The following is a 27,230-nucleotide window of genomic DNA, read 5'->3' as shown; positions in this document are numbered from 1 at the left end:
TGAATTAAAACCGCGATGCGCTAACGATGGTTTGCTTTTTTCGGATTTCGTTGACTTTTTTGTGGCTAATATTGGATATTGTGATAGTTTATCCAGCACACTATCGAACTACTGTGGGGCAATGGTTGGATACTTTGGTTCCCAGGCGTTATATTGGCACGGGGGTCCAACTACATGGCAAGCGCGGTGTCCAGAATCTAACGCTGGTTGATTTTTACATGAACTCCCTTGTTTATGCAGAGGGAATTGGCAGAATATCGAAATTTTTCTCCAAAACATAGTGACGAAATAAAACGCATATTCAGCCCAAGAGTGAACGTCATAGGGATAAGGAAGTGTGTTCGGGCATGTATTCGTCGTAGGGAAGATCATTTTGAACAAAATTTTGCAAATTAAGATGTTTTTGAAATTGCGCTTTTCTCTTTACACTCTACTTATCATCAATTAATTCATTTGTTTTTGGGAATATTGTAAATAATTTTACGTTTCTGGGTAGCTAATAAATCAAGGAAGTTTTTCTAATAGTTTGTACGCTTAGTGTCATATATTTTTTTCGAAATAAATCCAGTTATCTATTGACCAAATTAGTGAACCAAAACAAAATTTCATAGAAAATTACTTGCTATTTTAAAACGAATGATATTTCTGCCATTATTAGTATTTATAAATGATAACTGATATATTGGCAACTGATTAAAACTAAAATAACTAAAATCCAACCAGTATTTTTTTATTTATTGATGTTTTTGTAATCAATTCGGGATATTTTTACCAAAACCAAAAATGTTGAATATCTCAGAAACTAGCCACTTTCCGCCCAAGGACCTCAGGGCTATTTTTGTAGGAAATTAGTTGTATTATCACCTCCCGAGAGGAATACGTCGAATTCAAAGTCACCCTGTATACCAAATTTTATCAAAATCCGTTCAGTACTTTCAACGTGATTAACGGAAAAACATACAAACAAACAAAGTTTCCCGTTTATAATATTAGTGTGATAATAGTATTTTACAGTTGACTGGTTAATCGTTTTTTTATTTTTTTATTTCAGAACTCAAGACTAATCTCTTTGATCTAGATTCAATGAGGTTATCGTTCATCAAAGATGAAAATCTAATTCAGATACTTATTTCCGACCTAAAAAAGAAAATACCTTATAATTCCAGGTATAAATTTTTCTTTAAACATCTGATTCTGTAAGACGAATATAAGCAAGATATATTTGAAATCGTTCATTCAGAAATATTGCTTATTCGCTTGTAAATAATCTAGAAAATCTAAGTTATTACTTCAAATGGTAAATAAAAATAGACTACCTAGTTACCGAAGGACCAAAAATCTTTAGGTCCTTAGATCATCGATCCTGTTTGATTCCTTTCAGTCATACGTGAAGAAAAAAACAAGTTTCTTTTTCATTGAAAGAAGACTGTAATACATTTGTAATGAATTCTATACAATCAAGGAAGCTATACTTTATCATCTGGTAGACACTATTAAGTGAATTTGCAAAAAAAAACACACTAGTGACTCGTGGGGTGTTTGACGTTTCAAAAGTGCTTAATTAAGGATTAATTGAAATGATAATTGAAATAAATGTTTCGATTTTGATTTTGTTACGAATGTCCAAGGGCGACACTAATTGCTTACCATCAGATGATCTGTCTGCTCGTTCCATAACATATCTGAAAGTTTCACTCAACCCAGAAAACGAATCTGAAAGGATCTGTATGCTTTCTGGATAACAAATGGCTGTTAAAGAAAATTGTGGCGGCACATGACAAGTGACAGATGACAGATGACAGATGACAGAAGTCGCACATAGACGATCGATGAACAAATCAACGGATGACGTCATAAATCCTGCATCGCACATATGAAGTTTGCATGCAAATAAACATGGATAGAAGCAAGCTCGCCAGGCAAGATCACCTTATCCTCCTTTTCATAGTGAACTTTACTCTCTGTTCCCTAAAAAATAAAACATTATTTTCAACAGACAAACTTAGGTTTAAAGTGTATCTGTTGACCTACCCATCTATAGTATAGTCTCTGAACCTGATATAGAATTAAGTAAGAGGGATCGATCAGTTATTGGAACCCAATTTACCAGGATGAGATCTGTCGAAGGAACAATTTGATGAAAAAGTGATTTCAATCAGCGACTCGTCTTCTTGACGTGGAGTATAATTGGCAAATTGTGTTGTTAACCTCTGTGCCTGTGGCGATTCACTGTTCGTTGGTTTTCACTTATTTGATGTGAACGAACAATTCAGAGAGAATTTAACGCTGATTCGTAATCATTTTTCACATCTCGTATTCAATGGTAATAGGCATTTCAATGGTGATCTGGTAGATTATTTTGTTGGGTGGAGTTTTAGAAAAGACTCGGTTAATATTGTAATGGAACTCAAATTAATATAATGACGCGTCTGTCCATAAAAAGATTGTCTTCTACAGTAAACTCCTTTTCGACGCTCAATTGATATTTATATAAGATCCAAAGCTATTAATGAGTAACAACTAACGTTCTCATTTATTACCGAGAGTTTCTATGAGTCTCTAGGATCAATTCCAAGATCTCACACTAGATAATCACAATCCCAGAACACCGCAGCCAAAAGATTCAACACAGATTCAGCTGACGCTGCAACGCGAACAAGTTTTACTTCCACCAAAGCGAGAGAGAACAGATTCGAGCACAGCGTTCAATTTGCTTTTTCTACAAAAAAAAAACATATCTAATCCACCCACGTTCTCAAATAAAATGAAATAAAGCCAATTTTCACCGAATTTCCAGTTAAAAGAGGACAGCGATAAATCTTATGGAGAATTGTCTACGTTCGTAGTTTAATGTTTTGCTCCGATATCACTTTTGGGTAAGCGAGAGCTAAATAAACTTCGAACATGCTGTATTTTGGGTACTGGTATACTGCCATCGGGTACTGACAGTATTTTATTTAAGTTAGTTTTGGCTCACAGTTTTGTTCATTGTCAATCTATACAAATATTATCGAAGAATTTGTTGGTTTAAAAGCGGTAATCTCCGGTTCTTCTTGTTCGAATTGAATAATAATTTTTGTGTTCAGTTGCTTTTTAGTCGTTAGTTTTTATTTATTTTTCTATGTTTTTTTTTCTTATGTTACTAATATAATTTTAAGTTGTAGTCATAGTTTTGTGCTGGATATCGAGAGAGGTGCTATATAGGTTACAACATCACGCTAACATTCAGCAAGAATTGAAAAGCGGGTAAAATCGCGCGACAGCAGCTGTATTACATCGTAATGTTTTCTTTTTCATCTAGAATAAAATTTGAGTTTAATATTCTTTATACCATCAAGAATGTGGGAGGCGGTGGTATTATATATATTTTATGTTATACATCCATTCGTTTGTTCTTCAATATTTTACCGACCACATTATATACCCAAGAAACCATATAAAATACTTTTTCATAATCCCAAAAACCCTTCAAAGGTTTCCAAAGATTTATTGAAATGAAATTCATATTTTCTTAAATTAGTTTCTAGGTATTTCAGACCTTTCAGCCTCATGAAACTTGATATTGTTCAGTCTATTACCACTGAAATTGGTTTTAGACCTATTTTTACATGAAAAGTAATTTGATATAACTTTGCCAATACTTCAAAAGTCAAGATCGACTGAAAGGCGTGTTTCAGTAATGTTTTACAGTTTCAAAGAGTTACCTTACATTGTGGTCCTTTTTTATCTTCAAATTTTTACATTTCATGTCTTTAGAAGATAAAATGAGATTTGTTCTCAATTTTATTATTTCGTTTCAGAAATAGTTTTCAAAGATATCTTCTTATCTGGTATTTAGATATGTTTTATTCGGATTTCTAAATTGTTAACACTTTTCGATACATTTCACTGATTCGTTGATGTAATTGCGTAGTTATGGGTTGGTATTTATTTTTAGATATAAACGAAATTGTTGATCTTTTGTATCAAGTGGAGCATTTATTATAACAATATTTTTTTAAACTATGTCCCACACTAGGATTTTCTCCTATATCGTGGGTGCGTTTACAAACATACAATTTCACATACAAATGACACCCAGACCCGAAACAACAATTTGCGAATCACACAAAGAGTTGCTCCGTGCGGGAATCGAACCCGCTACACATTGCGCGGCAGCCGGTTACCCATCACCGCATCGCATTAATCAAATATTACATAAAAAATCTCTTTATGTTGACCTTGACTTTATGACCTTGAACACTTCAAATTAAAAAAAATACAAGGTCAAAAACAAAACATACCATATATAAATAACCTAAAAACCTATATTATTGACCTCAATATCAACTCAAAGTCATTTTAAAGGCTTTACTAATAACTACAGTCACTTTCGTGACTGAGTGACCGACCTCTTAGTTTCGGTGACCAATTACCGTGCCTCCTGCTGCTGACAGCCTAATTTAATCTTGGCGTCCTTTTCAATCAGCCTACCTGTAGTTACGACCTTTGGCTCAAACGATTTAAAAGGTTTAAGTCGGGAGTGCTCGTGAAGTATGTTCGTAGGTACTTTCGTTCAAAGAAATGAACGTTTTTATTGGTTTATTGATGTGGTTACACAATGTAAGTTTTGGACTGTTTTTGCTTAGAAAATGTGGGTAAAAAATGTACTTCTATGGTATTTACTTACTTGTCAAAAGTTACTATGTTTATAGTGCTTAGTCTGGTTGCTATGCGAGGAGCATAATAGCAGATGCTGCTTACTGAATAATTCATAAATGGTTTTTTGAAACTAAAACCATACTATTTTTTTCTTTTAAAATCAATTAATTCTCTCTGGGTAATAATTTGTAGTTTGAACAATTGCTATGCAAAGAGTATAATTTCAGATGCCATTTATTAATTGTATAAATAAATTTTATTAATGTATGCAAGACCAAAAAATATATGACCATGACTCAAAAATCTAATTTCTTTCTCTAGAATCTAGTATGAGCATTATTTGAATAAAAGCAAAATGTCTATAGTAAGATGTTATTTATTTCTTCTTGAGTGGAAACCTAGTCTTCAATTCAATTTTGTCGACGATACGATACTTTAATAATAGTACAGAAGGACCAAGGCCTATCGAACAGACCTCTGACATCATTTTGACATTGAAATTGTCGGTTCTGACAGTTCGTGATAGTTTTGTTAATTAAAACGAGTCGTCATGGTGATTGATTGAATGACTTTCTACAACCAAATTAAATTGAAATCTCATTCAATTTGAGAAACCAGTTAATATTGTCGAAATGAACTCTCTTTTGTTTTCATCCATTGTATTTTAACCAGATTTGGCCAATATCAGTATTTATAGTAACCCACAAATTATAACACGAAAAATAATAAGAAATCTTTACAAAATAGTAAACTTCAAACATTAAAATCAATATATTTCTATGTGTTTTCTAGCATTAGATATTATGTTCTGGCAAAAAGCCTATGTATACAAGGAAAACGAATATACATAAGCATCATTTAAACTCAAAAATCCGTCACGTAAAATATTGAATTACTCATTTCCCCATCTATTTGATGTGTCAACCAATGTAAATACGGAATTGTTATATAATTAGGTAAATTTCCCGAATCAACAATTGACGTCACCAGCATTCCCGTTGCCATAGCAACCGTTTCCCTTATCCCATTACCATAATTTCATTTCAGTGTAAACTTGGTAATTGGCATGTTCCAGATATAGAGAAAATGGGTTCTATTCTCGGTTGTAACAATTTTCTTATTCGTATTTTTGTCTTCGAGATTGATTCTTGAAATAGATTTTTGAGATGTTATAAAATAATGTCTTTGTAGTTTTATTTTTAGTAGCAATGTCGTTATGTTATGCTACTGAGAGCGTCAGCTGTGTAAGACATCTGGGTATCGACTCAAAGGACCAAGGTCAACTATCTAAAATATTACCTATCAAGCATTTTTATATTGTATTAGGATCAGTACCGTCATTGGTCGGTTTACTTGAGCCGGCCAATCATGGCGCCGAATACTCTCGTTTCGATCGTTTAATCTTCAAACGCAACACGACGTCCCACTAAAACCGTGGCAGATAATTTTTTACACCCTATGGTATAAAAATATTATACTCTGCATAACTATATAATCTAACGATTGTAAATGATGGATCACTAACTCAAATAAAAATATTATATTAACTATCACTTTTCCTAATGAATAACAGGTATGGTTATGGAAAAGCACTGCAAAAATAAGGCCGAAATATCAATATCACTGTTCACAACAAATAACAGGCATAGTTATGGAAAAGTACAGCAGAAATATAAAAAAATGGTCCTTTAACAACACAATAGAATTCCTTCGCCCTCTCCATACAAATTTATAATTTACAAAATCACTTACTCCGGGTGGCAGCCGTGCAAAACACTCTCTTACAATAAAATATGTATGCGACTTCTTGTACTCGTAAGAATTTTTCGTCAAATTCCGCCTTTTTTTCTCGCATTACGACGGATTGAAAAACTTAAGTGCTCTTACGAATTATTTTATGTAAAGATTTTGCAATGAAAAATGACGGTTACAATGTAAACAAGCCAAGTGCTTCAATTTCCTAAGTGGAATAATCCCAGCTCGTTTTCTTACAAAGGACCATTTATATTTTACTTTTTTTTCTTTACATTTCTTATTTGACCTTGAAGATTTAAATATTTTACATGTTTGAACTGGACAAGTTCCTTTATATTTACCAAGCTTCGTCCGATATTTATACTTTTTAATTGTATTCGAGCAGATGGATCATCTGATGGTAAGCAATCGCCGCCGACAATGGACACCCGCAACGACAGAGGGGCTACTAGTGCGTTGTCGGACTTTTGGAGGTTAGGAATTGGGGTTGAGGTTGTTGGGGAAATGGGGATTCGGAAGATAAGGAAGGGCTTTTCGGAATTGTAAAAAAATATATAAAACGAGTAATACCTTACTGAACCTGAATAAATAACTAACGACAAATAATACTTGAAACATTTTTATAGGATTGAAATAAAATACAAATAATATTTCTTTTATCTCTTACCAACACAATCACAGACGCAATAATTTTTAAACGCAATAAATCACACCCAGCATCATCGAATACAAAAATTCATTCGATAAAACAAATAGAGTACCTTTTAACCAAATTTTCTTTATGCAATAGTAGACTTAAAACAACAATTACTCGCAGGGAAGGTTACAGTCATAAATCAGGAGCAATATCTCGTTTTTATGTGTGCAATAATGATTGCATGCATTCGTGGCTCTGTGGGGCATTAATTTTCATTGCTCCGCTGTTTGGACCGTTAATATGAAATACTGCTTCGCATTGTCCCGAGATGTTGCTAGTAAAAACTTCACTAATTTCTAGGTACTGCGCTGTGGAGTCTTTTACGTGAGTCAGTAGTGTTTATCATGGCCTTTTGATGTAGTGACTCTAGCCACTGGGACTGGGAGTATGTCGTGTTTTGAGAAATGTAGTGTGTGTAGTGGGTTTATGTTTATTTAGAGGCTTGATGGCTGTTTGTTTTATTCATATGCATATGTTTGTTTTACTCTAAATAGAGTTGATTTTTGAGAAATGTAGTGTGTGCAGTGAGATTTTGTTTATTTGAACGCTTGAAGCTGTTTTATTTTATAAATATTTAAAGAGGGTTGATTTTTGCGCTAGGTCTTGCAGTTTGCTTTCACGTTTTTGGAAAGAAAGAAGTCGATTTTTAAAGTAAAAAAAAATAGTCCAATATTTTTCTCGCATTTATTACAATCAGATATGAGATGCGTGGATTGTATCACATTCATGACATGATCTAATGTTAGCACCCTTACTCACTGATTAATAACAAACCAATGCCATTACTTCATCATTCGTTTCCATAAATAACACGGTAAAAGTGTAATAAATGATGACACGACAATCACGTCATGCAAAACTGCAACGTTTGAATAAAACATTGTCGCAGGTTTTTAAAATATTTAAAGCGGCAACCAGTTCATCACCGCAGGATTTGGCTTTGCCACTCTGTCGCCTGTGGCTGCGGTCAGCTCACTTTACGTTCAGCTGGTCACAGTTCTAACACAATCTAACCAATCAATTTAAACTTTTACATTTAAATTCCACATCCAAAAAATATCTTCATTAATAAAATTTCACAGAATATCTGAATAAAAAATATGTATAGGAATATGAAGCAAAAATAATAATTCTTCGAAAATATTTTTTATTTGCTTTTTCTTTTTTTTTTTTGACGAACACCAAAAGCCTTTTCGTGGAACACAGGAAGATGGAATGTCAAATTGACTATTATTCAGTGTTGTTTTCCGTTTCAATTTGTGAGTAAAAGCATTCGGCAAATATGGAAATATAAAATGCGCCATGCCTGCAAAAAATCATGAAGACAAAATAAAAATAAAATGAACTAGTGGAAACAAGTTCACAAACAGCCTTTTTCAAAATGACGTATTTATAGATTTTACCGAAAACAAAAGATCTATAGCCAATTTACCATCCATAAGGTAAGAAAAGAAAGGGCACAAATTAACTTCCCATAAAAACTTTGATCATAACAGGGCCAAATGGTCCACTGTTACTATCTACTAACACAGGTCTACTTAAAACTATGTCCTACCCTAACTCTAACCGTATTCGGTACTCGCACTCTCATGCATGAAAAGCAGGCGTCTTAAACCTCCGAGTCACCACGACATATTTCCAAACCAACTCATAGTACCCAAAAACTTCATCAATATAAAAAAAAACCGAACCAAACTACATCACACTACATTCCACTAGACTTTTATTACTTGGTACACGTGCGATGTCTCCAAGAATTTATCAGGCTGCGAGTAAATTAAAACCTTCTCGTCTTGGTCATTAGGTTGTTAATGTAGATACATTGCTCAGTTCGAAGGAAATTGCTTCGAGAAGATTCGAATGTGTGGGACAAATAATTTGTTAGAGTTTCTAGGTACGTAAATAGTGCTGTTTTTATGTACGAGTAATACTCCGTTGTGGGTACCATCTAAGTGGGTGTTGATATCTATCTACTCCAAAAACTGAAATTTATTTATTATTTCTCAATAATAACTAACACAAGAAACAATAAACTGTGAGATAGATTTGATAATTTAACAACAAAACACAAATGCTACGATACTTTTCTTAGTTATGCTACGAAGATGTAATAGCTAAGCTGTGAAACTATGTGACCGTCTCCACCAGTGCTAAGCCAGGTTTACTAATAAATATGATTGGATGGGCCAATCGCATCCACAGCAATGAAGCATAGCACATCTCTGGTGGACCAATTAATAGATAAAGTTAATCAAATAGCACAAATACGTGCCAAGATAATTTTCACTTCTGGCACCTTCGAAAACATATTTTCTTCAAAACTGTCGTGTACAATTTGTATGAAAATTGGTTACCATTTCTTAGAACCAGATTGGTGTTAGATACCAAAAACATTGACTCGTAACATTCAATTTAGGACATGTAGTATTTTGTGATGGAAAAACATAAAATCCTGTGAAATCAATTTAACAAAACTACTAAAATATTGCCTGTATATGTTTGCTTTTAAGTAGATAAATACATAGTAAATATTTTCACATATCTTCACCATTTTGTGCACTTAAAATAAAAAAAAAAAACAATGTTTTAAATGTTCCAAATTCTTTATACTCAAAATCAGCTACGCTATTTAACCCAAAAACGTACATTTCCATATTTATACCCATCATTAAGAGATTATCATTACCGCTTCAAAAACCCAAAACAGCTTTCCCCATTATTTTTTCTCATCGCCCTTTGAAATGTTCACAATCTTGAATTTATTACACGCTTCTAAATCTCCCATTAATAATCACAACAAATAAAATTTTCTGTACCGACTTCATTTTCATAGATTTTATCATTCCCCTTGTGTGTATGTCATTCCTCAGGGTCGCATTCTTGGTCCTCCGTATTTTTTGTGTACAAAATTCATTCGTTTGCTCACATTTTTATTGTAAACGAGTAAATAATCATATTTGTTGGAGTATTTTTGAGGGTTCACAATATATGGGGTTTATATGGCTTTGGTACAGGGCGCAGACCTTGTTATGGTTATAAGAAAATCTTTATGTATTACTTGTTGTTACCGATTTTCAAGTCTTCAGTATGTCGGTCTTATCATTAAGTTTATTTTTTTAAGGTAAAAGCCGTTAGCAGCCCATTGTCATAAATAAAATGCTGTATTTTTTTTTATTATAATAAATAAATAAAATAATAATAATAACGACGTGACGGATTATCTGATGGTAAGCAATTGCCGCCACCCATGGACAACCCGAAACACCAAAAGCCGGCTTTTTGGGTGTCGAGAAACTATGGGTTTTAATCAGGGATTGGGAAGACTGAGGAGTGGGGTACGGTTTATGATGTGAAGTACTCATCTAAATTCGTGTCAGTTCGTTCATCTTCTATAACATGGGATATTTATAATTCAGTTTTACACAAACCTATAAACAGAATTTGAATATCCCATCAACATAATAATATTGTTATTACAACATTATATTTAGGTCAATGGTTATTATGAAAAAAGATTGCTCAAAGAGAAATTGTGCCTAAAATTTCCATAATCAGGTCATCCAATCTAGATAAATGATAAATGATAAATGATAAATGATATTTATTTCTGTAAATAGATTATAAAATAACACTTTTACACGTCAATATTTCAAATAGCTAGATGAGGCCGGCATTTCCTATCCGACTACTCTGAGAAGAAATGCCGAAACAAACTCAGAGGTCATAGTCTCTTTTAAAGTCCAGACAAAATCAATTAAAGATGTCGGAGAACCGTGCAAGTTTATTCTGTAGTGGTCTTTTGAGGAAAGAACCACAGCAGTTTGAGCGGACCTGTTCAGATGGCAGCACGCATGTGTCAGTTTACAATGAGCTCAGCTGACGGCTGTTGCTGAATGATCCGACGAACAATACCTACCAAAAGAACATTTGGGTAGGCCACACAAATGCTCACACTGTCAGAATATAATTAACTAAAAGTGAAATGACTAGGCAAACTCTCGCACGGTCCTCAAACTAACAATTTTAAAAATAATATGTGAAAACAAAAAAATATCGAATGATATTAATGTATATCATGTCAAATTGTATAAAAATGTAACTTGTGTTACAAACATGTCAACATGACCTGTGTGGACATTATAGCGGCTCACTCCCAAGCCTGACTATCATCTAAGTAGTCTTTAATTTTATAAAAAGCTTTACTATACAGTTTTTCTTTAATAACATTTTTAAATTTATTCAGGCTCAAACTTTGAATATCGCTGGGAATTTTATTGTAAAAGCGTATGCATTGACATCTGAACGAACCACTTATTTTCTTAAGTCTAGTAGTGGGAACAATATATTTGTTTTTATTTCTAGTGTTTATATTATGTATATCACAATACTTTTTGAATAAATTAATGTTTTTGTGAGCATACACTACATTTTCATAAATGTATTGAGAAGGAACAGTCAATATATTAATTTCTTTAAATAATTCCCTAAGAGAGTGCCTCGGACTAAGATTATAAATTGATCGAATGGCTCTTTTCTGCAGCACAAAGACAGACTGAATGTCAGCAGCATTTCCCCACAGGAGGATACCATATGACATGATACTATGAAAATAACTAAAGTATACTAATCGCGCTGTATTTACATCGGTCAAATTTCTAATTTTTTTAACGGCATATGCTGCAGAGCTGAGTCTTTTCGACAACTTATCTACGTGTGGAGCCCACTGTAGCTTAGCGTCCAGAGTTATACCTAAAAAGACAGTAGAGATTTTTTTAAGTGCGGCTGAGCCATGCTTCGGCCTGAACCAGCTCGACCGGAGTGATACCACGACCTCACAGGAAACCGACGTGAAACAACGCTTGCGTTCTGTGAGTAAGGTTATCGGAGGACTTTAATTACCTTCCCAATCCCTAATTCCAATAAACATTAAATTCCTAACATCCAAAAAGCCGGCAACGCACTTGTAACGCCTATGACATTTCGGGTGTCCATGGGCGGCGACGATTGCTTACCATCAGGTGATCCGTCTTCTCGTTTACCGGCTTATACCATAAAAAAACAGACGAACAAACACTAACGCAACCCTTATATTTTTAACATAATCAAACTTTACGTGGGTACTTCTGAAGTGTCCCTACCCCACATTTTGATGGCTCATAAATTTTAGAATAAGGGCCTGTAAAGCTGTCACTGACAATTTAGGATAACTAACTATAAACCTAGAATAGGTAAAAGTACTTAGTTTAAAAGAGACTGCATGTAAAAAGGGTGATTCGTTTGAAGAGTTACGACATAATAACTTTGAAATGTACTTTCTAATATTTGAATCTGAATTATCGTGACTTAGAGCTCTTTGTAGACAAAACATCTTATTGGTGTATTTGAAAACTTTATTTGTATTTCAGAAAACTATTAGATCTTTGATTTTAAATGATATTTGTTTTTACAAATAGGTTACAATGTAACTCTTTTACACGTCAATCTTTTAAATAACTAGATGAAGCCGGCATTTCCTATCGGACTACTATGAGAAGAAATCCCGAAACAAACTCAGAGAGCTAAATAAGCTGCTTCTAGTTTCTCTTTCTAAAAAAACCATGGTATATATCAAAATAATACAACAAATTTTCTCAAACTCATTTAATTTAAAGCCGCACATCACGAACAAGAAAATCCCTCGATTTATTCAGATGTACCCGGAAAAATCCGATCTGACGGGCAAGTAATGCAAAATGCGGGCTACCACAGAGAGTGGCCAGGTTCCCGGATAATTGTTCTTTCACGCACTTTACCGCAGTTCCGGGATAGACCTCTCGTGGAGAGGATGTGGGGAGGGCCACAATGCGCAGACGAACGGCCATAGATGGTAACAGAGGAGGAGGAGGGAATGTAAAGGATGTATTTACAGTTGTATGGTTTTGTTGTGAGATGTTCTTTGTATGAATTGGCTGTCTTTCTTTAGTGGTGAAGTTAAGATGTATTGTTCACAATTTGTAAAGTTGGCTATTATATAAGTATTGTATTGTATTTAAGTTTTAGTTTACGTCATACCCCTCATTCTAATGAGACAGGTTAAAATATGACCGATATAAATGTATAGACTTAGCGTCTGTTTCATCACCTTCATATATGTGCCCGATAAACTAATAGTAATAATTATGTGACAGGTAGTACATACAAAGTACGTTCTTAATTCAAAGTTATCTGATACGTAACGGCTATGCAGTCATAAACCAGTCTTAAGCATAATCTAAACTCCATGTTCTATTACTAAGCATTTAAAGAAATAAATTGTTCCATAACATTTTAAATACTCAACGTTGTATTGTTGAGCTTGTAATCAGTAGTCAGAGGTCTGAGAATAGTCGTTTTACTAATATATAAAACTACAACTCCACCAATTTAATATTTCACCTCATTTCAATGTTTAACAAAAGTACAATTTTAAAGTTAAAGCCGTCTAGGTACTTTGTAAGAAGAACAAATTAATTTAAAAACTAGACATTACTTATGGGCTCTTGAGAGAACGTTGTCGCTCCGAAATGTATTAAATAACATTATAATAAGTAAAGTTTAAATACTTGTAAGTACAAGTAAGTACTGTCAAGAACATCCAGTAAGAAATTAATGTGTGGTAAATTTACTTTAGTTTATACTTAATGAAAAGGTTTTATTTTTGTTAAAATATTTTGTAGTCTAAGTATAATGAATGAAATAGTTAAAAGTTTAGTTGTGGTTTGCGTTATTTGAAAATGTATGATTTTTGTTTAACTAAGCCATCCTTAAGCCATCATGCTGTGGATGCGTGTAGCTTCCAACAATCATATCAATTGGTACACATAGCATAACACTGGTGGAAACGGACTCAGCTAAGCTATGTTTTTATATGGAAAGATGCGCGCTATGGATGTATGCATCGTATACTCGAACTACGCATCTTCCTCTCACAGCTACATAGCTTAGCATCAATGAAAGCAGTCTCACATTTCACAACTTAGCTATTACATCTTCGTAGCATAGCTACATAGCACATCTCTGGAAGAAAAGCACCTTCAAACAAACTTTTTAATTAATAGCATCAAAGCCAATATTCTACACATGACATATGACACAATAGCAACTAAAGTACAATGAAAATCAAAGCAAATTCATAATTTTACGACAGTTTACACGCTAAGACGCCTATACGCGTTCCTGTAGATATTCTGTGTATGACAGAGAAACCCGTCTTTTGTTCGGGCGCCTTCCGCAAGCTCCATTGTTTGAGATCGACCGCCATGATGAAAAATAAAACATGTCTTCATATTGTTTTAGGTTGATTTTACATGTATGAGTTTATGTACCCTTTATACATAATGTAAGGATATTAACTGCCTTCAGCTTAGATGAAATTGATTTCAGGTATAATGTTCAACGGAGCTGCGGATAACCTCGTTACTGGGGTTCAGATCGAAGCTAGAGTAGGAACGGAGGAGATTTTTATTCAGTAAGAGTATGGAACTCTCTCTCGCCTCACTGATGTTCAATTTGCGGATAAAATAAAGTATTTTTGGTTTCATAATCTATAATATATAAGGTATTCTAAATCTATCTGCCACCGCTTTAATGGGAAGTAGTGTTGTGTTTAGCAATGAATATGTAAGAATTCTGCGATTCAGAGAAAGTATTGTTTTAACATTCGTCAATAGATGGTATTTTTTATTTGAGGCCGTTTTCTGAATCACGATGTCAAAATTTATGTCAACCCCAGCTTAACCCTCCTGATGATATCCAGGGTTAATCAGTACCATTGGAGTCTAAAATTGAGAATCATATTGAATTCATCTCTATAATATCAGACTCTTTACAAACAAAAAGTGATTATTATATTATTTACTGAAATTATATAATTACGAGCTCATTTCTTCGGAGGGCAAAAGGATACCTTTTTCCCAAAAGAAATATGTCAGCTACTATTAATACTTTTAGACCTTTAACCTATATAATATAAATATATACTAACAGACCTTAAATACCCAATTTCAATAATAAAATACTGTTGTACATTGACCCTTGTTTCACAACAAAACAATATAGAAGCCTGGAGCTACGAACAAAATCCAGAACTTCTAAATGTGTGTCCTATTCATCGTACGAACTTACTTTTAATTAGCACGATTCATGTTCATCTGTTAATGAAACTAGGTATGTGGAAATTTTACTCAAATGTAGGTACTACTTTTGTACGTTTCTAAAAACCTATTTTGTTGATATGTTTTTTCAGATACGTGATGTCAGACTCTATATTGAAATTCTACAGTTCTTTTTTAATATTACGATTATTATACTACTAAAATTTTATGACGATTATAAACGTTAGCATCCATAGCACGCATCTTTCCACATCAAATACTTAGCTTAGCTGAGTCCATTTCCACCACTGCTAAGGTGTGTGTACTAATGAATATGATTGGTGGAAACAAAACACATCTACAGCAACGTAACATAGCATATCACTGGTGGAAAAGCACCCTTAGGTTGTTCAAATTGTCAGTAAGTAAATTAATAGACAATATCATCAAAATACTTCATGAAACCATAATAAAAAAAAATCTTAGTCCATAATCCGCCATTTGGACGCTGCTAGTAAACAGTAGAGCATCCCATCGTTACTTAATATTAAACTGAACTATGAAATTCCATCCCTTTAAATAACAGGACCCATATAAAACCCATGTTTTATTAAATTCCATGGCAAAGCGAAAGTATTCCCTTTGGGCCCTTTTTTATTCAGGCTCAATGAGGTCCAAGGGCCAGAGGGAATAGCCCTCAAAACATTTTGGGTTAGCTTACTTAGATATTGGTGAAATATTGAAGTACGGTATAGACTGTTGCTGCTTTGTTAATCCAATTGTCTTTGAATATATTCTTGGCATAGATATCCAGGTTTGAAAAATGGTGCATTATTCTTAGATATGGAAATCAATGAAACAATGAATTTATTTTTGTAATTAGGCTACAACAAAGCACTTTTACACGTCAAGATAATTATAAAAAAATCTCCGAGATGCGATCGGCATGTGTACTTAAAATTAAACAACAATTTGTCGATCACACAAAGATTTGCTTCGTGCGGGAATCTAACCACACGTTGCACGGTAGCCAGCCCAGCCAACGCGCTTACCATACAGTCAGATGCATATTCAAATGACTAACAGAAACATTAAAATAGGAAGTTATAAAAAATACATGCGACGGGATAAAATAATTCGTACGAGTACCTACACGGTAGTTTTTTAAACGGACAATCGCCTAAAAGGTTGTGTACCTATTGCTTAAATAAAAAATGAACCGAAATGTATATGTTCGTGAAAAGGTTCCGGTTTTCCGTGTATTTTTCATAAAAATAATGTTTGATTGGATATCTTTTTCCCAGTGTTTTTCTTTCGTTACCTCTTTGGACAAAATTACCTTTTTATTGAAGGGTTTGGTTTACAAAAAAAACATTTAAGTACTGTAGTGTGAGGTATTGTGTTCCATAATTGGCCAGAGCTGCGGCCTATTTAGCAGGTTTACCGGGGCTATAGCTCGGTACTGGGTTCCATAGCACACGTTACAGGAGCTGCGGACTACCTAGCGGGTTTACCAGCTCGAAAAGCAGGAGTAGAAACGGGGTAGTTTTTAGTCAGTAAGAGCCTGACACTCCCTTTTGCCTTGCCCAAGGCGGGTCATTGGCTGATTTTACCCACAATAAAATGGTATAATTAAGAAAAGTTACTTTGATTTTGCATTTTGATAAAAATATCAGTAGATAATATTATACAAGATACAAAAGTCTGAAAATTAATAGACCTTTGTAACTACACTAAATACACACTTTAATGAATAGAAGAAGACTTATAAAGAGTCTAGACTAGACCTATTCCAAGTACTCCAAAAAGAAATAGGCCGTAATGTAAAGATGATCATGAAAAACATCTTCGCCTATAGTTTTTGTATGTCGTAAAAGACCAATGAATGAGTTTCGTAGTAATAAATTACGTTTAATACTCCGCACGAGTCTCGGCGACGCGCCAATACTAATATTAATGACATTTCATAAAGCCGTGGACTGGATTCATGGCCGACCAACTGATGGGAACCGGGACTTCTGTTTACATTATAGCAATAACATAAACATTGGAACTGTTAGTACGATTTATATTATATAAGGTGTTCTAAAAGTATCTGCCACGGCTTTAATGAGAGGTAGTGTTGTGTTTGAAGATTACAATAGTAATTATAAATTATTAATTATGAGTAATATGTTTTTACATAGAAAAACATCGATGTGTGCCTTTGTTAAAAAAAGCTATCTCTGCGTTTACCTGGGATTCGGATCGAAGGGTAGAAGTAGGAACAGGGTGGTTTTTAGACAGTAAGAGTCTGACACTCGGGAGAAGTCATAGGATGATTTTCACACCTTTAAAAAATCTGTGTCTCTGTCGCTTTCTCAATGGAAATAATTGCTATCAATCGTTTTTCCTGAAGAAGCGACGCAACGTGCGTATTAAGGAACAACTTTATGTAGAACAGAGTCAATATTTATGTAAGTTTTTGTGTTCTCAAATTGAATTAACTGGTCCGGGGTACGAAATTTCTTCACAATTGCAATTTTCTAATACAACCTCTCATTAAAGTCGTGGCAGATCAATTTAGAACACCTCACATATACATACTTGTATACGACAACACGAAGCCTGAATATGCTCAATGTACAGTATCTATAGTGTAAGCAGGTGGCAAGGTTGTTCGGTTTAGAGACTAAGGAGGAGGTTTGTCCCACAACATGGACGTCTTCTGGCTGTCGATGTAAGGGGTCTAGGCCTTTATCCCGTAGAGGATGTCTTCTGACTGTCGTTGATGATGATGGTGGTAACGATAGTATTATTAAGATAGGTTTTCCTCCTATTACATTATATTACATTGACTGCACGATTGGTGCGGTGGCTGGGCAACTGGCTGTCGTACAACGTGTAGCGAGTTTAATAATTCTCACACAGAGTAATACTTTGCCTGAACCAGAAATTATTGTTTCGGGTCTGAGTGTGTCATGTGCATGCAAAATTGTATATTTGAAACCAATACAGACCAAGTTTTACACCAAATCGTCTACGTTTGTTATAAATAACAATTCTGTAGCTATCTTATTGTTAACCACTTCGATATTCGAAACCAAAATATCATCCAATTTTATTATATCACATAGCAAAAAAACGCTCATCACATACATTTTCTCCTGCCTCGTCACATCAAGACCCCAAACTTGTAGGTCACACAAATATTTGTCGGGAGATTGAACCCACGTACCTACATAGCGTTATATCGACCGACCACTATGTCAAACATATCGACGAATATATAATATTATTGTAACTGAAAACGGAGTAGTGTTATTGTAACATCACGCTTGATATTCGTGAAAAGGGATAGGTAGAGAGAAGCAGTTGACCCAGTTTTCACCTGTTATGTTATTGTAGTAAGTAGGGAACATTCTGGCATATTTTGGAATAAAAATTTTCCAGTATTAAAATATTAATCAAAAGAATCTTACTATAAACCAAAAATTGATGAAATATATTTCAAAGAACAGAAAAAAAATATATAATTAAAAGTATTTTTTTTTTCATTCGTTGTTTAAAATCGTTGTTCCACACTAGAATTTTCTCCTACGTCGTGCGTGCGTTTACAAGCATACAAGTTCACATACACATGACACTCAGACTCGATTTTTGGATCACACAAAGAATTACTCTGAGCGGGAATTCAACCCGCTACACATAGGGCGGCAGCCAGTTGGACAACCACCGCGTCAACTATACAGTCATCTGTACATATTTCTAAAGTCTCGCTTGCTACACCTAGTTAATTCAAACAGCTTTAGCTCCAAACATAATTAAAAAACATAAATCAACAGTTTCCCAAATAAAGTACAAACAGAAGCAAATAAAAAATTATTACCTTTTGGTACACTGCAGCGAAAAACAATTAAATAAACCTCCGAACTCCGATTCTTTTGACACCCCTACGATTTAAGCCGCAAAAAAGCAATTACTGCCACCCCTTAAATCTAAATATAGCTGAACATATGAAACATTTGATATATGACCGTAATAAATATATTACGTAAAAATCGTTTCAGGCCTAAAACTGAAAAAAAGGCAAAATCGTCTGTTTCATTATGTAAGTAGAAGAAAATTTGTTTGTCCGTCGTTTTGTTTATTATATTGGAAAAGTTTGTAATGTAGTGCTAGATGTTTAGGGTTCGTATTTCTAGAAAATACTAAGTGTTATTCATACATAACAGTCTATAGTAATTCACTATTGGACAACAGGCCTCTTCTACATAAGAAGGGTTTGCCATAATCTCCATTCTTGGCATTGGAGATTATAATTTATAAAAGTCAGGTATATAACGAGTAAGTGTGGGATAACCATGCTTCGGCACGAATGGCCCGGCTCGACCGGAGTAATACCACGGCCTCACAGAAAACCAACGTGAAACAACGCTTGCGTTGTGTGACAGAGGTTACCGGAGGCCCAATTACCACCCTTTCCAATTCCCGATTCCATAACAACCCTTAAATTTCTAACCCACAAAAGACCGACAACGCACTTGTAACGCCTCTGATGTTTCGGGTATCCATGGGGGGCGGCGATTGCTAACCATCAGGCTCTATGATATCGCGACATAAAATACATAATATCTGTTTTTGAAATATTACGATTGGTATAATGAAACAACGTAGCAAATAATATCAGTAGTTACTTTTACATATTGTTACACACTTTCCTTGAATAAAAAATAAAACTATTGTGCCTACTTATATGTGTTCCCAAATAAAATATATAAACTGTTAATGAAAAAATTTACACGCTCATCTATAGGCACATTTAGCTAAAACAAAAAAGTACTTTATGTGGATACCTACATAAAGTACATTTTTGTTCAAACTTTCAGTCCGTTTTCATATTAGATTTTTCTCTCAACAAACACGTGTCGTGTTTTTTGTTTGTTTCGTTTACAAATGACCTCGAAAGGGAGTAGGGACCCGTGATTGTGTTCATTTCATTTCCACGGGTACCTAAAACAAAGTGGCCAGCGCAAATTGACATTATTTATACGATTCTCCGAATATCAGTGTTGATATCGAAATTTTACATTTTGTACGAAATTTTCATCGTATTTGTATTATAATAAAAACGTTTTTCGATAAAGGGTTGAAGTTGTACTCGTATTTAACAGTTCGAATTTCCAATTTCGAACAAAACGCCCTCTAGCATACTGTCCCTAATATAGTATGTTCAACATTTTACGGGGTTTGTCCGTAAAAACAATTGAAAATTATTTTCCGAAATAGAAAAAGTTTTAATAAAATTTTTGCGGACCATTATTATGATAACCTTTTGGTATGAGATCGGAAAGACTTTGTAGCGTTTTATTTTTAATCTGAAACAAAATATCAACTCGTATATGGAGTGTTTTTTTTTTCATTCATGTTTTAATAAGCGTTTTTATACAAACCTTACATAATTTTTATTTACTATTTGATGTAAAGGAAAGCTCAAAGTAATTTTCGTATGTTATAATCAGGATCAAACAACTTTCACCATCAAAAATCGTTTGAAAAAAAAATCTTACAGCGAAAATTTTTTATTTATCTGCAATCTAAGAAATGTTCTAATTGGCGGATCAAAACGGTCGGTTAACGAATCGAGAGATCTTCAAAGCGATTCAGGAGCCAGTACTACCTGCGTACAAGTTGATTGGCTTTTCACAAAATGGTTCGAGGAACGACAAAAAGGACTCAAAAGGCACGGTTATGTTCGGACGTGTGGATCGTCTAGAATGCATTGCTAAAATCGGGTGGCAAAAACAGGAGTAGGAACCGGGTAGTTTTTAGTCAGTAAGAGTCTGACACTCCCTCTTGCCTCGCCCAAGGCGGGAGAAATCATTGGATGATTTCAGCCCCTCAAAAAACAAAGAGATCCTGGTGTGTGATATTTATGTAACTTAATTTTTTGTATTAATTTAAGTAAAAAGTTAGTTTTCCAATTTGTCAAAGATTCAAGTTAAGATCCCGAATTATACTCAATTTATGATGTAACTGCTAAAATGTAGGAAAAAAAACAAGTCTCTATAAATTATCATGTTATTGTTATATTCACGTAATTGTTTGACAAGGAACTCGACTATTTTCAAGTCATGCTAGAGGCTCATATTCAAGAGCAGCATTCCGCGACACGCGACTGTGACGCTGCTACGGTGGTTACGTGAATAAGCCAATAACATAATATTTAATTTAGTATACCTCACAAAAGTTATAAAAAATATGTTATGGTATTTAATTTATATATTATTTTAACTGAATTCGGTTGAAACCAAAGACTTTAATTCTCGGACCTAATTCCAAGAACTTATTATAATTTTGTGTAATTATTATAATATCTTGTCTAGCCCACGGTATTTTGTCTATAAATAGAATATCTGATATAATTGGAGCACCTTAATATAGCAGCATAATAAAAAAACATATAAGGGGCTTTTAAAGAATCTGCCACGGCTTTAATTGGAGGTAGTGTTGCGTTTGAAGATAGAAGGATAGGAGATACTATAGTAAATATTAAAGTATTCATTATGAGTAACTTTTTCACATACAAAAATAATCTACGAATAAGATTGTTATGAAAGAGCTACCTCTTATCTCTTTCACGTAAAGTCGATGTAAGTCAATTTTTATTTAACTGCTTTATGTTTTCAAATTGAATTAACTGGTCCGGGGTACGAAATTTCTTGACTATTGTAATCTTTCAATACAACACTAGCTGCGGACTACCTAGCGGGTTTACCGGGGCTTCGACTCGGAAAGCAGGAGTAAGAACGGGGTGGTATTTAGTCAGTAAGAGTCTGACACTGCCTCTCTCCTTGCCCGACAGGCGAGAGAAGTCATTGGATGATTTTCCCCCTTAAAAAAATACAACACTACCTCCCATTAAAGTCGTGGCAGATATTTTTAGAACACCTTATATATCGTCAAATGTTTTAAAGTATTTCTAGAGAAACGTGCGTCAAATTTAGATGAGTATACGAAGCCTAATGAAACCTAAGAGATGTTATAATATTAATTATTTTAATTGTATGTTGTTACTCAGTACTTCTACTAATTGAGAAGAGTGGAGTTATAATTTTGTTAGGCAGAAAATAAACAAAATTATTAAAGCATAGCTTTATTTTTATTATAATTTTGTGAACACGTTAATTAGTTGTTTTGATAATGTTTGTATGAAATTAGAGAGCTGTCTACTGGATATATGAGCTGTTGTAGTTGTTTGTAAACTAAAATAAACTGTATTGTTTACAGTGCTTACATTTTTAATTATGTTATTAATGAATGCACGTAATAAGTGGTCTCTTATTTTTATAATATTTATCAATAGGATATTTGACTGATTTGTATTTTAAAGTCCGCCTCTCTTATCTTAAAATATAAGACACGTATTTTTTATTTGCTTATGGAAACAAAAACTTTCTAGTATCACACATCGATTTGAAAAATCGCATAACGTCACTTCTAGGTGCATTTTATACGTAGAAATGACGTATTTGCACCCACTTTTAAACTTTGATTCATTTTGTCTAAGAGTTGTTATCTTATATGAAATTTGATTGCCTAACTGACGGACTAAATTGATTTCTAAGTTTCGTACCCCGTCATCATCCATATTGTAACAAATACCCAAAAGAGCCTTAAACACAATGTTGTAAAAAATAAATAAAGGTGATTCTCAAAAACGTTATTTTCTTCCCTTTTAAATGAGAGGATAATTTTCCATTCTATTTAATTCCCCTATCAATAAAACATCAAACTCAAAAACGATTCGACAAAAAACTTGAAGCGATTTCAGCCTTTACAAGATTGAATCTTAAAAGTGGAACCCCTTGCTCAATGTCAAACGACCCACGTAATTCCAACAAACTACAAACTCGGTCCAAACAACGTCCATTACGTAGTCGGAAGGAATGAACGAGTTGTAATCGGTTGAGAACCAGCAATGGATGCGGCACGTAGCGATGGAATGGTTCTTACAAGTTTCGAAGTAAGGGGGACGTTTGTACCAGCCCAGCCGGTCGGCGGGGATATTTTTCACAGTACTTTTAGTTGGGGCTTTAAAAACGGCGATTTTAGATAAAGAGATTATATCGTTCTCGGTTCATCAATTTTCTAAGTCCGTTTCTACAATTGATGAGTCGAGTTTTGAGCTTGTTTCGTAATGGGATCGTTTGAGTTTTCCTTCGAAAATGGATTGCCACGTTTTTTGTGTCTAATGTTTGTGTATGACTGTGCAGTTTTGGGAAATAGTTGAGTGTATGACGAGGATTTTGTGCAACTAAAGGGTTGGAGTGGAAGGATTTGAATTCTGCTTGATAGGGACAACTCTATTTGATTGGAGTGGTGCCTTTTTTAGTATAAAATGTATGTGTTCTTCTAAAAGAATGACCCATTATTTTATTTGTTGGATCCTTTGTAAGCTTTCGGAGTTACTTAGAGCATTATTTATTATTATTTTGTTGTGCTCAACAATTCAATTAGATCAATATCACTTCAGTTTTGATGTTACATTTTGCAAATGAAATAAGAATATAGTGAAAGATGGTACATTTATTTGCTGACATGACACCAATTCAAGCAAAAACGTGGAGGTTAGAAGAGTACACGAAAACTAACTTATGTTCAAACACTAACAGAATCTAGTCTCTAGTTTCCAAGCCTCAGGCTACAAGAGATTTCTATCTGTGACGGGTGCAGATGACGTAACACGGCTTTTTGTGATGAAATAAAAAAATATGACGACGTCGTCTAGAGAAGTGAATGATTCTCTAACGTAATTTTAGGCGCCATATTTTCCACTAGAACGATTAAAAGTCATGATGGTGTTTTAAGGTTAATAGGGCATAAGATAGTCAAATGTTTGTTATTTGTTTTATTAATTTTCTATGAGGGGTGTCAGACATTTTCTGACTAAAAACCACCCCGTTATTACTCCTACTCATCGAGCTGGAGCCCCGGTAACTCCCCAGATAGTCCGCAGCTCCGGGTTGGACATCAGCCCTACTGGGCCCTCCATCTTCAGTTATTTTCATTGAGGCTTTTAATTGATAAGAACTGATAACTTAAAAATAAAATCAACAACCAACGAAAGTTTAGGATCAAAAATGTCAGGCCTACTTTCATCTTCGTAAACCCTACACAAAAATTTTATCAGATCACATATGCGGAGTTGGATCTAACAAATTCAATTCCTATATTTTTCGCAAACAAAACATAAGCAGGAGCATCGAAATTCATTCTAGATCCTTTAGTAATACCTATTTTCTATCTCCCATTTCTTTTTCTGAAGAAAAGAGAAAAAATAGCAATTTCCCTAACCAAAAACTGCGCATTGCTTCATGACTGGGGCATGCGGAGTGACAAATATTCCTTTTTCCACATTTACAATTCAAAATGGTGGGTTTATAGTCTTTTTGGCTTGATTTACGCGGCACGATGTTAATGTTATGTGTCTGATTCGGAACACACATCTATATGGCTTGGCTTGTTAACATTGCTTTGTGTGTTTGCCAAAATATGCAGATAAGGATGTTCAATGTTTTTGTGGTTTGGGAATGTACATAAGATGCTTGTTGGCCGAGTGGTTTGTTAATCAAGGGGAAGGGTCTTGAGTTGAGCTCCATATACTGGAAGGCTATTGGGTTATCCTATTTTGGTAAATTCTTAACAATATGTATTCTAATTTCGTTGCGGGATCCATGACAGTTATCCATATCCCTTGGACGCGCCAGACTTCAGAGTTCCGATGTTTTCATGTATGTATCTACTGGTTTGCAGTAGTTGCGACGGAATGGGAATAATAATTGGGATTTTTATTTTCTGAAATCGCTGTTCCTTTTTGTAGAAAAATTTAAACAATAGGGATATGGTACCTACAGAATTCACAATACATGTTATTTTTCAGTTGCAACGTGAATAAGACTGCATCTACAACTTTACAATCTTTATCAGGATTTTTGGAGGATTGCCAGTTTTCAGAAAATATTTTAACATAAAAATAAGAGTCTCAATTTTGTCCTTTTTGGAAAAACATTGGGAATTTTTGTCAATTCTTTTTTATAAATTATTATGTTCTTAGTGAGAACTGACGCTAATATTTGCAGCTTTAATATTGCGTACATTTACGAAAGAATTTTAATATGTTACTAGTTGACTCATAACATATCCTGCTTTTTAAAAACTTCGCAGCTTAGTAAAGCTAGGACACAACGTATTAGAGACAAAATAACACCTAGACAAAATTACTTCAGTGTTCTCACACTCGATCTTATGTGAATGATACGAGCTAAGAAGAAAGGTCATTGACCAGTACACTCAAAAATAATGTTTTTCCTTCAGTCACGTGTCTCACTTCTACGTATATATGAATGGATCTAGACACTTTTATCTAAGGTCGGTAGATTCAGTTGCTGAGTAGCTTCTTTCAGTTTAAAATATACTCGTATATAGTCAGTACTTTTAAGTATGAAACTTTGTAAACTGCTACTTCAGTCGAGTGGTCGTAAAAGTCATTGAGCTATTTTTCGATTTTTCCAAAGTAAAGACTATTAAGAAGACTTAATAGTCTAAAGCAGTGGTTGCCAACCAATCCAATAGTCCGCAGAAGACAACGTATAGTTCGTAAAATGGAAAACAATGCAAAGACTACACCTGTATTTAATACATTCCACGGATAAAGGTAGGATAAACTTATGTCAAAGGAGACGATTTTTTACAAGAACGAATCCAATCATGACTTTTAAGAAAATTTCATTAAAAAAATAATAGTAATAGTGGTCCTTGGTCAAACAAGAATGATAATAAAATTGGTTCTTGACCATGAAAGAGTTGGAAACCCCTGGTGAAAAGTGTATACAACAAGATTGTAGTACAATAAACTCACCTCTTATTATGAGTGAGTAAACTAAAATTAAGTAAGAGTAACTTTAGAAACTTACCTAATTTATTGTAATTAGCTAGCGTTTGGCCACTATCTTGCCTGGTGGTAAGCAAAGATGTGACCAATGATGAAGCACGACTGCCTGCAACCGAAAAAAAAAGAATTGAATGAATTTGTGTACTCAGGGGTAATTAATTGCTGAGAATGGCGATTTCATTGTCCATATTTATTATTTTTTATGTTATTAGCCGGTAAACGAGCAGCCGAATAACCTAATGGTAAACAATCGCCGCCGCCTTTGGACATCCGAAACACCAGAGGGCAAGGGCGTTGCTTTTAGGGGTTAGGAATTTAAAGGTTGTTGGGAAATCGGGGATTGGGAAGATTGGAAATTGCGCCTCCAGTAGCCTCATTCACAAAACGAAACACAATGCAAGCGTTGTTTCACGTCGGATTTCTGTGAGACCGTGATATCACACCGGTCGAGCCGGGCCATTCGTGCCGATGCATGGCTCTACCACAATAATTGATAGACTTATTTTTGAAAATTTGCTGTTATCATTTCTCAGTATCGTGTTCATTAAAAACTTTCCTTTAATTTTGAATGGGACAACATAACTAAACTCTCTTTTGTCTACCCTTCCCGTTATTACAGACAGGGTGTTATATTATGTTCCGTACATTTCATTATGTAAACGTTCACATTCTCAGAATAAAGTATATATGTATATTGGTACACATTTGTGGATCGAAGAAGTGTCTTATTTTCCCTGTAATCGTACGTTTTGGCTGGTCCAAGTAATCATTTGTGGAATTTATCGAGATATCATATCGTTTGTGTCTACCGTGTTATTTTTTCGGCACATAATGACTGTAGCGACCCAGTTTTTTGAAGATTGGATAGTCAGGTTTGTTGTCATTATTTTAGATATGTAATGGACTTGTAAATAGGATGTAAGATTGTACTTTTTGAGGGTAAATTATGTTAGGTCAACATTTGATTATAATTTTCATGAAACTTACTAAATTAATTATTAAGTTGTCGGCTTATACACATAACGCGACAAACGACGCGGGATACTGCTCTTGAATATCAGCCTCTAGCATAGCTTGAAACTAGTCAAATTCC

At 34.3% G+C, this 27,230-nt stretch overlaps 1 protein-coding gene across 3 annotated transcripts in view; it reads right to left on the bottom strand.

Annotated features, from left to right (window-relative positions):
- LOC118265753 (zwei Ig domain protein zig-8) overlaps positions 1–27,230 on the bottom strand; it is a 215,959-nt gene that overhangs the window by 167,664 nt on the left and 21,065 nt on the right. For 2 of the 3 annotated variants that reach the window (XM_050695126.1, XM_050695127.1), the window contains exon 2: positions 26,160–26,243. The exons of the other annotated variant lie outside the window; for it this stretch is intronic. The gene's annotated coding sequence lies outside the window, so the exon portion shown is untranslated. The remainder of the gene's footprint in view (positions 1–26,159; positions 26,244–27,230) is intronic. 3 annotated transcript variants of the gene reach the window in all.

This window comes from Spodoptera frugiperda, chromosome 7 (assembly GCF_023101765.2).
Source record: "Spodoptera frugiperda isolate SF20-4 chromosome 7, AGI-APGP_CSIRO_Sfru_2.0, whole genome shotgun sequence".
Classification (NCBI taxonomy): Eukaryota; Metazoa; Arthropoda; class Insecta; order Lepidoptera; family Noctuidae; genus Spodoptera; species Spodoptera frugiperda.
The sequence above is the reverse complement of the archived record's forward strand: the minus strand, read 5'-3'. Positions and strand labels throughout refer to the sequence as shown.